The 16,141-nt window shown below is 38.1% G+C and overlaps 1 pseudogene; it reads right to left on the bottom strand.

Moving 5' to 3' along the window:
• Positions 1-11,480: 11,480 nt before the first annotated feature.
• LOC101576556 lies at positions 11,481-12,246 on the bottom strand (annotated as a pseudogene).
• Positions 12,247-16,141: the final 3,895 nt, after the last annotated feature.

The raw sequence follows: 16,141 nt of genomic DNA, 5'->3' as shown, positions 1-16,141 counted from the left end.
CCATCATTTTTATTTTTTTTGTTTATTGTTTATTTTATTTTTTTTCAACAAATAATACACTGCATATATTCTTCTTAGTGGTTAATTGCTGTACAAGATGCAGACTTGTGATCCTACTTACAAACACCATTAGAAAAAATCATTCTATTCATTAAGAGAATGCAAATATATATCTATCCCAACCACTTTGAATACACAGATACATAATGGACATTCATAGTTATACCCCAATTTTTTTTTAAGTTCCATTGTTGAATATTATAGGTGTGTTGACCATCATTTTTAAATATGGAAAATGTTTCCTGTGTCTGGAATACTCATTATGCCCTTAAATATCTGATGTCACTAATAGAGCAATTGAAAGGTTTATCTCATATAAAAATATTTAACATAAAGAAAGAACAAAATATAATTGTTTTGTAAGCCTTGATATGTACCCAGACTCCTGTAGATTTGGAAAGAAGTTGCAGTCTGTGTGTGTGTGTGTGTGTGTGTGTGTGTGTGTGCATGTGCGTGCGTGCGTGTGTGTGTTTGTCTGTGTGAGTGTATGTGTCTTTGGTACAGGGTCTACAAAGTGCACAGGGTCTCACTACACAGATCAGACTCGTAGTGACTCTCCTGTTCTCAGCCTCCCAAGCACTGGGATTACAGGCATGTGCCAACACGTCCAGTCTCAATTGCTGTCTCAGCAGGCCCCATGGGCAGGGCTGGCACAGTATACCAGGGATCAAACCCTGTGTTCTGCCTAAGCAGGCGCTTCAGTCTGCTGAGCTATCTGGCTGGCCCCTAGAAGTTGCATTCTTAATCTGTTTGTATTATTCTTGTTGTCCTCTAGTTTCTCCGTCTTGGCCTTTCTCTTCTCTTCTCTTCTCTTCTCTTCTCTTCTCTTCTCTTCTCTTCTCTTCTCTTCTCTTCTCTTGTCTTCTCTTCTCTTCCCTTCTCTCTCTCTCTGTCTGTCTGTCTGTCTGTCTGTCTGTCTGTCTGTCTGTCTTCTCTGTCTTTTCTTTCTCTTTTCCATAATGCTCTGCTATTTTTGCATGGTTTTGATGCCTTCTTTTATATCTTTAATAATGTTAAGCATATTTTATTTGTAGTTTCCACCAGATTGTTTTATTATTTAAAATTCTCAGCAGTATAAATCTGTTTGCTATTATGGCACTCTCTCACTCATGGTTTTTAGATTTGTAAGATGTGGTTACATCCCCCATGGGGTTTCACAAAACCTCAGAAACTCATATGAAGGTGTGGCCCTCTAGAGTATTGGTGAATTTACTTTTGTCAAATGCCACAGGGATATTACTGTCCTGAGACTAAATTTGATTTTAATTTTTCAGCTTAAAGGCTTCTGAACATGTTGGATAGTAAGTTTCTCCCATGTATTAGACATAATCACAAATTCTCTGGAAAGACTTGTTTCCCACCCATGGGCCAAGAGAAAACAAACATTGTGGCAGTAGATGAATTATGTTTCCCTAGGCCATCCTTTTAAAAGGTTTCATGGGGATCTAAGTTCCAATTTGTTAACTTTCATGGGCCCTTGGCTTCATATGGGTGCTAAAGATAGATCCCTCAGGCTGGGGCTGCAGGTCGGCAGCCCAGCACCTGCCTGGCAAGTGCAAGGCCCTGAGTTCGATTTCCCATAAAAAAATAATAAAAAAAATTAAAAAACAGGTCTCTGTGGTCACTGAGGCATGCTGCGCTCCTCAAGGTAGATATATGTCCTGGGGCTGATTGTTCTCATTTCAATTTTCCTTTTGTTCTTAGCACTTGGGGAGTACCCTACTTGCAAACTTCACCCTTTACCTAAAAGAGTATGTGTTCCATTTCATTTGGAATATCTTAACATTTCTGGTAGAAAGGTTTTGATGTTATCTGGTCTACCACATGACTAAAAACGAAACTATCATTTTGCTGTAGCCTGAGAGACCTTTTCAGAATACAAGTGTGATCTCATTGTCAGTCTCACATAAAACATTTGAATAGCTTCCCAGTGATCTCGAGACAGATACTGAAATCTATAACCTATAAAGCCCTGAATGGACTGGCCTTGCTTATTTCTCCAGCCTCCTGTTGAATCATATTCCTTCTCATTGTCTGCAGTCTGGTCCTACTAGGTTTCCTTTGGTTTCTAGCCTGTGCCTTGCTCTCGCTCACCATAGCAACTGTCCATATCCCATTGTCTTTTTCTGGAACATTCCCATATTCCCCTAGTTTACTTACCATTAAGATCTACATATAATAAACTCAGTGCCAATTATTTAGGTCTGTGTGCTCTGGCACATGTATGTATTTTCCTGATACCTCCTTTTTATTACAGTCATTTTCTTACCCTTATTTCTATAATTACTTTATTAATACCTCTTGGGCTCCAATCTGTGTAAAGGCAGGCTCCATATCTGGTTTCATTCACTATTTTTGTCAATAAAATTAACACTAGATGCTATCCTCACATTGACACAAAGAATCCAAAATTCCCAGTCATTTAACACTAAAAATATGCTTTTTCACCTGAAGTAAGTCAGGCAACTCTTCTCTCTCTAGATCCTCAGAGATCCAGATCCAACCCCATCTTCAGTCTGTCACCATCAAGGCCACAAAGGAAGGGAAGGAAGCAGGGATCGTGTGTGAGCTTCTCATGAACCAGATCTGGTATACATCTTTTCCACCCACATTCTACTGGGCCAAATCTCAGCCACAAGGTCCTATTGTGAAAGAGCTTGGAAATTTAGTTTTCCTGTATGTTGGGGAAGAGGAGGAGAAAGTGGTTATCAGTGAGCACTCGAGTTTCTGCCACATCATCTCTATCATAGAGAGTAATTCCTGACAAAAATTTTTGATAAACATGAATTGAATGAATCAAAAATAGATGATGGATGGATGGATAGAAGGAGGGTCGGTTTTGTTGTCAGCAAGTAACTTACTGATTCAGCCAATCTATAAGCCATTTGACTATGTGAACCATATCTGTATTGTTCTTCGTTATATCCCTATTCACTATAGAAGGTTTTGACACAAATAGAAGCTCACACAAGAGGACATGGTTGCCATCACTTAGATTACGTACAATAAGTGAAATGTTAGTAGAATGAGTAAATGAAATAAATGTTTATAGAAGGTTATCAAAGAAGTTGGAAAAGAAGTTTAGGATGAATTTGCAGTGGACAGGGATACATAGGGAAAAATGTGAAAGAAATTATAAAGAAAAGTTAGCGTACATATAGTTGAGGGTAACAAAGGAAGAAATGGGTGGTAAGAACACAGAGCCTTCTGGCTGGTGTCATCTGAACACCAAATCTGCTGATTGCAAACTCTAATTTTCTCTTTTGATGACTTACAGACTTTGACCTTGACATAAGGATGTCTTTTCATTGAAAATGTACCTTTCCTCCTCCTCTCTTGACTCTTAGATCTTAAAATGAGTAAAATGTATGCAGGAGGTATGTATTTGGACTCAGCAGAAGTGGGTACTATGTGCAGAAAGCACTTCGCCCCAGATCACACAGAATGGAAAACAACACTAGTTCCATCCCTGGCCGTCAGGCCAGGATTTCGCCCTAGCCTTTCTCTAATCAATACATAGAAATGCCTAGTGCCTTGGAGAGGGAGATGCATTTTTTAAAAAAATGAAGTAGGACAGTCTAAATCTTTACATTCTTAATGCTCTTCTCTTTAGCTTTCTGCCCAGAGATGGAAATGACTTTGATAGCCATAGACAGACAGTGTGAGGGTATCACCCTCCTCTGCCATCAGAAGGAACTAGGGCTACAAAAGTAGCCAGCCCTACAAGGCAGGCTTCCGAAATGCACTGTCGGACTTAGTGACAGGGGAGCCGCTCTACCTCTGGGGCTACGGCAGTGCAGTGAGCTTTGGTGGATCAATACTTTAGTCTTGTCATGCTAATTGCTCATTGGTTGACATTCATGATCCTTCCTTGCTCCCTCCCTATGTAAACTCTTTATAGCTGGAACAGCCAGATGTAAAAATCTCAAGCTTCAAAGCCAGCTCCTGGAGAAGAGAGAAGGCCTGGAAGCTGAGGTACGGTGCTTCCCCATTTTCTTCCCCCCCCCCAAGAAGATCTGTATATGTCCGCATGTGATAGTGTGATGGGGGGGTGCAGGAGGAAATGCCTGGAGTAACTCTCCTGCAACACGTAAAGGGTGTTACCTTTTCAGAACAAAACATATTTCCTCTCCCTGCAATCCTTCCATCAAAAACAAAACAAAACAAAACAAGAAAACATCCATTCATTGTGTGAGTTTTGTTGCAGCCCTTCTTTTATTTTGATGATTGTGTCACTCTCCAACCAGTCCACAATAAATATATATCTGCACTGTCCTCAAGCTGCTGAGAGAGAAGTGGGGAGGGAGGGGAGTGAATATGTGTGTGTGTGTGTGTGTGTGTGTGTGTGTGTGATCACGCCTACCGTCCTACCATATTGGCTTCCTGTCCCTGAAACATCAGCTTTTCTAGCTGGCTGAACCTGTCCCCACAACCCTGTTGCCACTGAGATCACCCCAACTCCTACCCTGTAAGCTTCAGGCCCGTGCTATACAGGGTTTTGTTAAGCTGTTTAGTATTAATTGATTTTTTTTCCCATTTTTTCTTTCTTTCCCTGGGCGGGTCAATAGCTGAATGCTTCAGGAGCAGAGGATCTATCAACTGCAGACCAAGCATAGGGAGACGCAGACAAACCTGGACCAGTAGCCCTGCCGCTTCCAGTCACTGTGCTCCGATAATACTTGGTGGCCGGACAGTCAGCAGCAGGAACTGTGCCCCATCCAGGAGGCAGGAAACACTCTGACCCAAGCTGTGAGGTCTGGTAAGTTTTTTCACTTTGGGAAAGTGAAGGGAATGATAACCAAGCCTTGCTTACTCAAAGGAGTCGGAAGCATTTTGGGTTATTTTGGTTAATGAGCTACATACCAAAATTGGGAAGCCTCAGAAGATCTGGAAGAATGGGTTGCAGGGAAGAACGGGTTCGGGCAGGGAAGACAAGGGCTAACCAAACTCCGATCCTAAGGTGAGCCACTGCAGCCCGGCAGTTGTCCTGGGCATCGATCCTTACATCCTGTTATTGATTTCCTCTTGGGGCCAAGAATGGGGTGGACCTATGGAGGACAAGAGGGGAAATGACACCCTCCCAGAGGGCCAAGCAGCACTAATCAGTGATAACAGTGTTAAGTGGTCAGCCTGGAGATGAGGTTTGCTCAGATCTATTGATCTGCACACCCCTGGGATATAAATCCTTCTGAATTTGCTTCCATGGATATAAATATTTATAATTAAAATAGCTGAGGAGCCTCTTCCTGACGCAAGAAAGTGGCCTATCTCAAGATAAAACTTGATATCAGCCTCCTCTATCTCCTTACTGTGTACACTCTTCTTCCTCTCTTGCATCTGTTTATACATCTCTGGTCTGTATGGAACCCTATTTTGCTCCCCTTCTGAGTGAAAGGCACAGTGTCTTAGACTATCAGAAGCTGGAAAAAATCCATTCTTTCTGAATGCAGCTTCCAGCTGAGAAGGGAGTGCTGCTTGCCTTAGTTAAGGTTATACCATTTCCTGTGCATTCGGGAGCAGGACTTGGAAGGGAATGGGCTATTCTCCTGGGGGGAGGGGAGGAAGGGAAGGCATTCCGTTCTTATTTTGTTTTTGCTTTTAGAGGAGCATCACTTTGAATCCCTTAACAAACAGGCTTTGTAGCCCAAATGTGTTAACCAATGCTGAGACTCATTGCTGGATCACTTTGTAATATTAAATTTAAAGGAGATCAACTTGAGGGGCCCCACTTTTCTATTTCTGAACACCTCATAAATCTAAGTTCACATAAAGTGAACAGAGCATCTATTATCCAAGAGAATGGAAAAAGAAAGTACTAGAGGACATATCCCTTGAAGCCAGCTGGCAAGATGGATCCCATTGATCAAAGCTTCGTCCACTGAAAAGATAATTTTATAAAGAATTAGAGCCATTCAGCTTTAATTTTTTGAAATGTGGGTGGTAGAGAGAAAGGTCCTTGAACTCCTTCACTATATTCTCTAAACCCATCATTTGCTTGGATCCTAGGATACAAATATATTCACCCTGAATCCCCCATGTCCTTGATGTTTGGAATACAATCTCTTCAATGGGGGAACTTCTATTTTTATCAAGTGTCTGCTTAGCTTCAGTGCTTATATCGTGAATGGTGTATCTGTCCTTGAGAGTTGTCATTAATTTTTATTTTTGCTTACAAAATTTCTTAAATACTTTTGGATCCTATCCTCACAGGTGTGTGTCAGTTACTGTGTATACACTGTATAGAATGTGGACAGGATTTTTTGAGGTTTACGTCTCACATTTTAGAATGTTTAGTCACTCTGGTCTTTGTGGGTAAGTTAATAAATGTTTGCCTGTGTTATCTTTGCACAGATGTCTGAACTTGGAAATCAGTGAACATAAGCAAGTTAGTGTTTCATGTTTCTCTACCATTCACATTAACTATGTCTTTCCCAGATCCATGTTAAGCTTTGCTGGGTTTTTTTTTTCCTTCCTTTTATTGAGAGTGGTAATTTCACAACTCAAAAATCTAGTTTGTCTGTCTCTTTAGCACATAATTGAAGGTTAGGAACTATTTCAGTTATCAGTCAAAGGTCAGTATCTTGGACTCCATTTGGCCTAGATAATTTATATCAGCTAACAGAGATGATCACAATAGCCTTGGTTTAAGAATATTTACAAGCATCCTTGAGGTTGAAAAACACTCCAAACTAAAAATGGATGAATGTGCTGGTTAGTAACTTGTATGCCTCTGTGATAACAGAGAGTACTGGAATGCAGGTCTCTTTGTTTGATTTATGTGGCAACACCCAGAATGCAAAAGATGTATTTTGCTGTGGAAATAAACTTTCAATATTGACCTAGACAATTAGAAGGCTCAGGTTGTTTCTTCAATTATGCTCTACTAGGTCATAATAAAAAACATAAGAATAGATTCTTAGAGGAAATCCTGAGATCTGCATCTTTTTCCCATTGTTTGCAATATTAATCAACATTTGCTTGCAGGATTCTTCTCCAGAACAAACTTATTTGGAGAAAGTGATCTAAAGTTTAGATATGAATATACTCTACTAGTTGAGTATGTATATACAGTACTTTGGCTTAGTGCCACTAAATCAAAGTAACATTCATAAACTCATTGCTGTCTTGCACTATAGGTAATATTTGAAAGCTTGTTGCCAGCTATAGGGAAATGATTTTATTATGGAATCATCTAGTCACTTAAGATAATAAGTTCTGTTGCCTGCAGTCTTATAGGAATTTAACTATGTCATAGATATATTCATATACTACATTTTCCTTTTATATTTTATAAATATTGATACATATATTTTCAATTCCATTTGTCTAAAAGGCTTTATCTTCAATATATTTCATAATGCAAGAATATATTAAAAATTTCATTGTTTTTTCTTTATATAAAATGTTATATTGATATTTCACTATTACTTCCATATTAGTAATATATGTATTATATTTAAAAACCTTTCTAAACATCTTAATATACTCATTTGATCCTTAGAGAAAACTTGTAAGTTAGGGAAACAATCATCATCTCTATTTTATCAACAGTAAAATATGCACAAGTAGACACAGATATTAGTATCAGACTTGAAGCTGTCACTTGAGGCTATGGACTCTGGGTCAAGTGTTCTTTCCATAACTACCAGCTGCCACCATTAATATTTGATAACATTTTATTATATTCTGTATTTCTAGTATCTACTGCAAGCATTGAAATTCAAGTGAGGCAAATTTGGGTTGATTTTAAATGATTCTTGGGGTCCTGTCCATGTAAATCAAAAACAAGGTAGCAAGTATGTATTTCTAGCATCTTTCTTTGGCCCTTATCACATGACAAGGTTCTTAACCCTTGCTGTAGATTGTCTTGTGCCTTAGTTTTAGTCTGCCATAGGCCTTCTCAGAATAATACTCTTAAGTGTATAAAATAAAAAATACAGAGTAATTAAGGAAACCAATTTATATAGTAACTAAGTTATCAAGATGTTAAAATTAATCAAGTGTTAAAATCAATTTCTGGTATGATAACATGTACTATTTATTAACATATTCATAAAGTCCAGTAATGGATCAACTGATTTTAAAACAATGATAAGCATAAAAGCTTTTGAAATGCCTAAAACAATATCTTATGTAGGCATGACATGAAAATAGCTACAATTTCCATTGATGACATCATCACCAATACATATAATATTATGGTGGTCTCTTTCCTATATTTATAATTGAAGGCAGTGCTAACCATTAATTTAATATTAGTGAAAATAAACTGTCTTTCCCTTGCATGTCCATAGATCTATGCATCTATTCCTTGGAAAGCAATGGTTCCAGGTTCAGAACCCCTATTCTATATAATTGCTATTCTTTTTTTAGAACTCAACTAAAGTATCATTTCTTCTATAGAATTCTACCTACCTTCCCCATGAGCTGCCATTCTTCTGTTCCCTAAGAGTACCCCACAATCTCTGCAACCCTGCACTTAGCACTCCATAAGGTCTGCATTATTTGGCTTGTCTGTCCTTCCTATAAGAACACAAATTTCTGAGGGCCTAGGTCATGCCATATAGGATTTCATATTCCCAATGCTTAGCACAATATGGTAGCACTACCTAATGCAGAGGCTCAGTAAACATTTAAAAGGAGAAAGAAAGACAATTCAAAGACAAAGGAGCCATAGATCATAGACTAATTTTTAAAATAGAAGGTTAAAGTTGGTTTTCTTGAGTCAAATTTTCCATCAGAGGAAAATACTACATGTCTCAAGAAGACAATCATGTGGACCTGTCCTACTTCCCTTTCAGTGAAATCTTTAAATTATAATCTCTTAAAAATCATAAGCCCATTTTAATAATCTAATGATATAATGTCACAGGTTCTGCCCTCTTTATTTAGTTGTAGGTCCTCATTTGCACAGACAAGAGAAAGGGGAAATAGGGACATGGAGGTAAGGGCTTTCTGGTGCTTTTATTGGGTTTTATCAGCTAAATTTTAAAAGACAAAAAAAAAAGATGGCTTTAATGTTAAGGCACATATATAATGTATAAATCCTCCCTAAAACTCTCTGCATTTGAAAACCACTAATATTTCCTTGAAATATAAAACATTAGTAATAAAACCTCCTAAATCCTCAGCACAAATACTTTATGTCGGATAAACACAGATGTGAATATACAGAGAAGTATACTTTCAGACACACACTCAATTTCTCAATATTAATGTCACATAAAACAATCAGAATTTATTCATGTACAGTGAATTAATTGTATGCACCTCTTCCTTCCCAGTAATAAATGCTGGCCATTCCTGTCCAAATGAATGGATATTCACATACTAATGTGAGGATGCATATTTCTTGGATTTTGATCTACAATGAACTCATTTATTACAGGGGGAAAAAGATAGTTACCAGAATGGAGATAAAATTGGGGGATGTAGCCATTTTTATTTTATAGTAACTGTCTTCTATTCATTATTCTTATGCATGAGTGCATGTTGAATCTGAGTCTTTGATTAGCAGTTCAATGAAATTCAATACCCCCTATAGACTATCATACATAGTCAACCTCACAAATTTAAATTACTAAGTTGAATCTGATTTATATAAAGTTCTAAGGTCTCAACTTGGAGAATTTCATTTTAATCTATCATTTAATGAGACCCTGACCCATGTACAGTGCATGGAGGGTCACTGATAAGTATCTGGGGTGCAGATGCTGAACTATCTTTCTAGGCCTGACTGGTTTCAGCATTTGTCATCTACTACAGTAGAAGGTTGAAAAGCAGTGTTCTGAAGTCCTCTTCCTCATTAGCATAATGAAATGAAATGTTGAATAAACATAGAAAAAAATTAGACAATGACTATGATGATAAATAAGGAGGAGCTCTTTGGAACTATGGGTCAAGGACTTGACCTCAAGGGACAAGTCCATATTTAAGCCCCTTTGCCGTTTGAAATAAAGCTGCACAGAGCTTTAATTGATACTTTTGTATTTATATTACTAAATCTCCACAATATATGCATGTTCTTTTATGATGTAATATATATATTATATATATATATTTTATCTCTCTGACTTAATCATTTTCTTAAGTGATTATTTCTCTCATTTCTTGAAAATATTATGTATTTTTAGTTAGTCATTATGCTAAATTTACTAATTTGGTACATAAACTTTGAGATCTTCAGGGAAAAAAATCTATCTAAACTTAAATAATGAAAAATATTTTGAAAGAGTAGGGAAATTGATCTAAATACATATTTGCCAAGATTTTTTGCATATGTAGGCATTCTAAGTGGAGGCAATAATTTTAGTATCATGGCAAGAATTTGGTATTTATTATGCAATGCAGTGGACATCTTTCCAAGTAGAAGGAAAAATATGGCTCTTGGAGCACAGTTCCAAAAAGCAGAAAAAGAAAGACAGCTTCAGTACAAAACCACATTATACTATATACCAGACATTCTTTAAAAAGAAAAAAACAAAAAAAGAAAGAAAAGAAAGACCTTAGGACATTTTCAGAATCATAGCTTAAAGAGCTTGATCAAAGAAATTTACTTATGAATATAACAAGCAATAGAAGTTATTTCATTAATCCCATTTTAAAAATTGAGATTTTAAGTATTTTCTAAACAGAAAAAGGTGTTCTTGGCAGTTATCATCTATTAAAATGGAACCCTTCTGCCTGCTAATATAATGAATCAGATGTGAAGAGAGAAAACCTGAAAGGATGCAGAAGATAATGGAGCCAAGAGCAGGAGGCAGCTTTGGGGATGGATAAAGGACAAATCATTCCCGACAAATGTGATCACTCTTTTAAATCGCATTACGAGATTAATGGATGAAGGGAATGCACTAGAGGTAATATATATGGATTTTGCTAAAGCATTTGATACACTGCTTCATGAATTTTCACTTGCAAAATTAATTCAAATTGGGTAGAATATGTGCATGGTCACATAGATTGAAAATTGGCTGAAGGACCATAAACAAAGAGCAGTGACAAATGTCAGCCCCTCACATTTAGGGGGAGAGCGTGTTCGCTACATCTGTGAGGACCAAGGTCCACTTTGGAACCCATCACATACCTGCTCCACAGATGATCTAGCAGAGAGGAAGGGGACAGGTGACAGAATTCAGGGATTTTGATGTAGGAAGTTACAGAACCAAGACATAGTAAAAAACACAAACAAACAGTACAGTTTAATACAAATCATTCTTATTCTTTTTAATAGTTAAAACTAAAACAAAGGGTTACTGGGAAATTGTTACATACAATTTTTTGTTTTAACAATGAAAACATTGATTTGGGAAAATACACTTAGAATCATGCTGTCATTAAAAAGCATTTTTCTTTGTCTAGTTAAAATCTGAAATACTGTGTTCCCATGTGCTCCAAATTTGTTTTTTTTTAAAAAAAAATAAGTGTTTAATGCTGATAATTTCTGTTAATATTTCTAACATTTCACAAAACATCTTTTGTTGACATTCTACAAATGATGCCATCCAATAATGTCCCAATGTTTTCTTCTTGTGAAGACAGTTTATATATCTTTTTGACTTCTGAAATATTTGTTATTTCAGGAAGATTTTCCAGAGAAACATGAAGACCTTCTACTTGAGATATAAGGTATTCTTGATTTATTTGCTTTTTCCCCTCTTCAGTGTAAACAATTAGAACTGATGTGTCATTTGCTGAGATACCAAATTTTTTCAAAGCTTCTGAAATATTGTTATTTGGGAACGGTTGAAAATAACTTCAGTAGATGGAGTTCATATCTTCATCCTTCCTAGTTTGTAGAGGTGAACTGCTTTGTTTGCTGCCACAAGTATCTGAAATGGGTCAACAATCACTGCAGGATTTATTAATGAACCATCAGTGCTGCCTTCCATGGCCTTCTTTCTCAAATCTCCAGCATTTTTTACATCTTTAAATTACAGAAGGGTCATCCTGCATTCTGGAAATAGGTCCAGCTGACACGTTAACTGCATTTCATAGACAAGCAGGATTCTGCTGTGACAAACCTAAAAAAACTGTAATCCCAGTACTTGGAAGGTTGAGTCAGGGGGATTGCTACAAGTTCAAGGCCAACCTGGGCTACATTGTGAGTTCAAGGATATCATGAACTACACAGCAAGACCCAGCTCCTTCTTAAACCCGGGCACGTTAATCTTGTGCCTGTTCATGTTGTTCTGTTTGAGGCAATATCTCACTGTTATCCAGGCTGGCGTCGAACTCCTACGTTCATAGACAAGGGGCCACGGTGCCTACAGCGCTATTAGTTTGCTTCATCACTAAAGCATGTTTCTTGGAAGGGAAGGGCTGTCATTTCCACGCCACCATTCCCAGGGCCAGCCTGGGTAGGCCTGTGCTCCAAATTTGAACTTAATATATATAAATGATGAAAGGGCAAAAGGAATTGTTTTATTTAAAACAATTTTAAAAGAACTAAGGGCTGGAAAGATAGCTTCGTGGCCTAAGTGCCTGTCTGGCAAGCACAAGGTTCCACGTTCCATCCCTAGTACTACATGCAGTGCCAGCCCCAGAACCCTGGGTACAAGGTGATAGCCACTGAAGCTGAACATGGTGATGCACACCTGTGATCTCAGCATTGGGGAGGCTGAAAATGGGAGGATCACTACAAGCCTGAGCTATGTAGCAAGACCCTGTATAAAAAAAAAAAAAAAAAAAGAATCATGCCCATTTAAGTGAATAACTATTAGAATGTCAGTAATTTCCCCCCAAAACATGGTGAAGACAGGGCAAATAATCATTTGAAGTGAACCTTGGCTGATAGGAATGTTTTTCCAAATACCACTTCCATATCAAATTTCCAAGTCATCTTTAATACTGTTTCTGATTTTGTTGTTGAAATTTTTGAAATCATAACATCTCATTTAGAAGCAGAATAAATTCTTTAAAAGTAGAGTGGATGAAATTTGATCTTTCTTTTACAGAGGGCAAGAATTTATTTAGCATCCCTGAATTACACATGACAACTGAGGCTCAGGGAAAAACAAATGACTTATGCTGTACTCTTAATACGTGACAGGGTTGTTGCCCAATTTTTATGGTTACGTAGTCTTAGGGTATTTTCAATAAACAACACTGTTTTTCATGTGTATTCCATTTAAGAGACTGTCTCAGAAGCCTAATACCACAGTCTGACCTTTACTGCAAGTTCACCCTCTACTAAATTAGATAACATAATGGAAAGGGGCCTCTTATGGAAACTGGGACATAGAAAGCACCTAGTGTTTAGCTAATTTTCTTGCTTTTACCCTATTTACAATTTCTTCATTTGACAGTACCTAATCGGTGCTGGGAACTTTGTAGCTGCACAAGTCAGTCATCTCAGTGTTTCTTTTTAAGTCTAAATCCCCCAAGTTGGACCAAAAGTTTCATAAGAAAATACCTTTTTGTCTGTCTGTCTGCTGCAGTGCCCCATTTCCAGCATGTAATCAAATGACATCCTACAGCCTCATCTCTGCAAAGTTCCCTTGCACTATGCCAAGGCTTAAGCCTCAGGTGCCCACTTTGTTCTTCAAATAAGAGGACTCATGCACTCACTATGTACCCTGAAAGAATGGAAGAAAATCCTGATAGGCCAAAAGAAGTTAGCTAGTTATCTTTCACCAAATCCCCTCTGGGGCCTCTGTCATCATGAAAACAGGTAAGGCAGGATGCAAAGCACGCTGCTGCTTGGAGTGCCCTTGCCTAAAACCTAAAACCTAAAACCTTTTCCTGTGCCTGAGCCCCCAGTCTTTCCACAGAAAATTCTGTAGAGGACCATCAAGAGCCAGTGACTTTATAGCTTTTCCACACTCTTATTTTTCTGAAAATTTGAAAGGAAAAAGCCCAGGTTGGAGGAAAGCTTGGTGCTCAATTAGTGAGTAGGCCAAATCGGAGGACAGATCAAAGGGCTTGGACTCGGGTAGATGGACAGCACAAGATCCTCATGCATAAGACCACTGCCAAGATAAGGACCTGATTTGTACCCCCTGCCCTGCTGCGTCCCTGGTACTGTGCTCCTGGCTACTTCATACTTCCCCATAGCAAAGGCAAATGTGCAGATCCTGCCCGAGAATATCACAGCTATTTCTGCCCACAAATGAACTAGTCATATTATTTTTTTAAAAGATTTTTTGTCATTTCAAACCCCCTTCTTCCACAGTAGTCTTATTGCAGATGAGTGAGTGTACCTGAAGTCTTCAGTGAAGTATCAGGTGTAATTCAGCACCGGATGATAACTTATGGGATTGCCCTTTCGGAAAAGGCTAGGAGCTCAGCCCTGCCTGTCAAATAGGTCCCTGCCTTAGAGTGAACTCTGCAGTGAATGAATCAGTATTTGGCATATCAGCATACCATAGAACTTCCATGCTAATGTCTTTTTTAAATGAAACCAAGAAGGCTGTTAACCTCAGTTAGCTAGGTGTCCCTTATATGACCCAGATAAATCATCAGTATGGGGACTGAGAACTCTCTTCTTACTGCTTTGGGAATGAGAGCTAGGACTGATGGGAGGAGCCCCCAATCTCAGAAAACTAAATAGGAACTTCTTTTTATTTTATTTAAAATGAAAATAAATATTACTTCTCCTAACTCCCTGATTTAGCTATTTTAAAATGATTTTGAATAATTTTATTCAATTAAATAGCATATTCTTGCTTATTTTTGTTTTCCACTCTTTGATTTCTGGTGTAGAGGGGTGTGTGTGTGTCTCAAAATTCCTGGACTACCTCAAAACTAAAAATTTGCTTTTAACTGTAAAAGTAGCTGTGCTCAGCCAGTTGGGGATTCTCAACCAAATTTTGAATATTTTTCCAAGGCTCAGGGTCAAACAATGTTCATATGAAATCCTCATATTAATCTTCTGAAGCAGTAGTTACTACATTTGGATTTATGTTTGAACACACTGGGGAGCAGAGAACTCAAGGGAGTGGCAAAGCTGAAGTCAAACCTACAACTTCAGTTGGCCATATCTTAATCAGTAGCTTCTGGGCAACCACTGCACCCAGTTGTGATGCCATATTACAAGAGTTTTTCCAACAAACCAGAGCAAAGAGGTGGTTTGTAACTTAGCCATGCAGGCTCCTTTGTGTCTGAAAGCCTGGATGGCTTCTTCAGCTGCCCCAAAGGGAAAGTTGTTTGTTATCACTTAAATCTCCAGCCTTTCGTGTTTATAGTCTGCTTTACATTTGCTTTTATTAGCTCTAATGTGAATGTTATTCCCTTTTTCTCTCACCTTCTTGAGCTGCCTAAGCTAGGAAAACAGTAGGTGACTGAAGTTAAGGCTCCTTCCCAACTTTGAAAGTTCAGGAAGAACATAGTGCAAGATGCTAGACTAATTCTCAACCAACAAGAAAACAGACAAGGATGAGTGGGCAGCACAGCTGTTAAGACAATTGTGAATCCATGATGAAATTGACTTAAATCCTAGAAAAAAACATGAATTATAAAAAGACCAGTAGAAGACCCATAAACATTGTAAGTTCCGTGCTTGAAAAAAGGAACCTGATCAGAATAGGAAGCAAACGCTTGTATTAATGGAACTTCATCATTTGTAGGACACAAGATATGGGGGCTTGAGGACCACCAATAGGATTCAACAGCATCGTTTTAAGCATGTGAAAACAGAAACTCAGAAATGTTAGCAAACCGATTTTCCCAAGGCCACAAAGCTTGTTAAGCTGAAGATTTAGGATTGGAGTGCCAATTTTCTCATGGGAAATCAGTGCTCTTATGACATCTAAGATGGTCGAGGGAGCGTTGTGTCTTTCTTGCAAGTTCCAAGTCACAATCACAAAGAGAAGAGAATAAATTGACCACCCAGTGTTACTCAGTTTTTTAAAAAGGCAGCCTTTCTTTTAGGCCTGTTTTCACTTTTGTTTACCTACACCCAAGTCCCATTTGCCCACTACCATGCAGTCACATCTTCTACTAGATTTCCCTGATCTCCACAGATAAATTTAACCATGGTTAAATGTAATATGTACTGCTACTACCTCTGAACATACCTCTATAATTGCACTTACCCTCCCCATATGTTGTCATTTATTTTCTCATGGTCTCTCTCCCTCTC

The sequence above is a fragment of the Octodon degus genome, unplaced genomic scaffold (genome assembly GCF_000260255.1).
Source record: "Octodon degus isolate 3935 unplaced genomic scaffold, OctDeg1.0 scaffold00011, whole genome shotgun sequence".
Classification (NCBI taxonomy): Eukaryota; Metazoa; Chordata; class Mammalia; order Rodentia; family Octodontidae; genus Octodon; species Octodon degus.
Note: the sequence above shows the minus strand (reverse complement) of the source record. Positions and strands in the feature narration are given on the sequence as shown.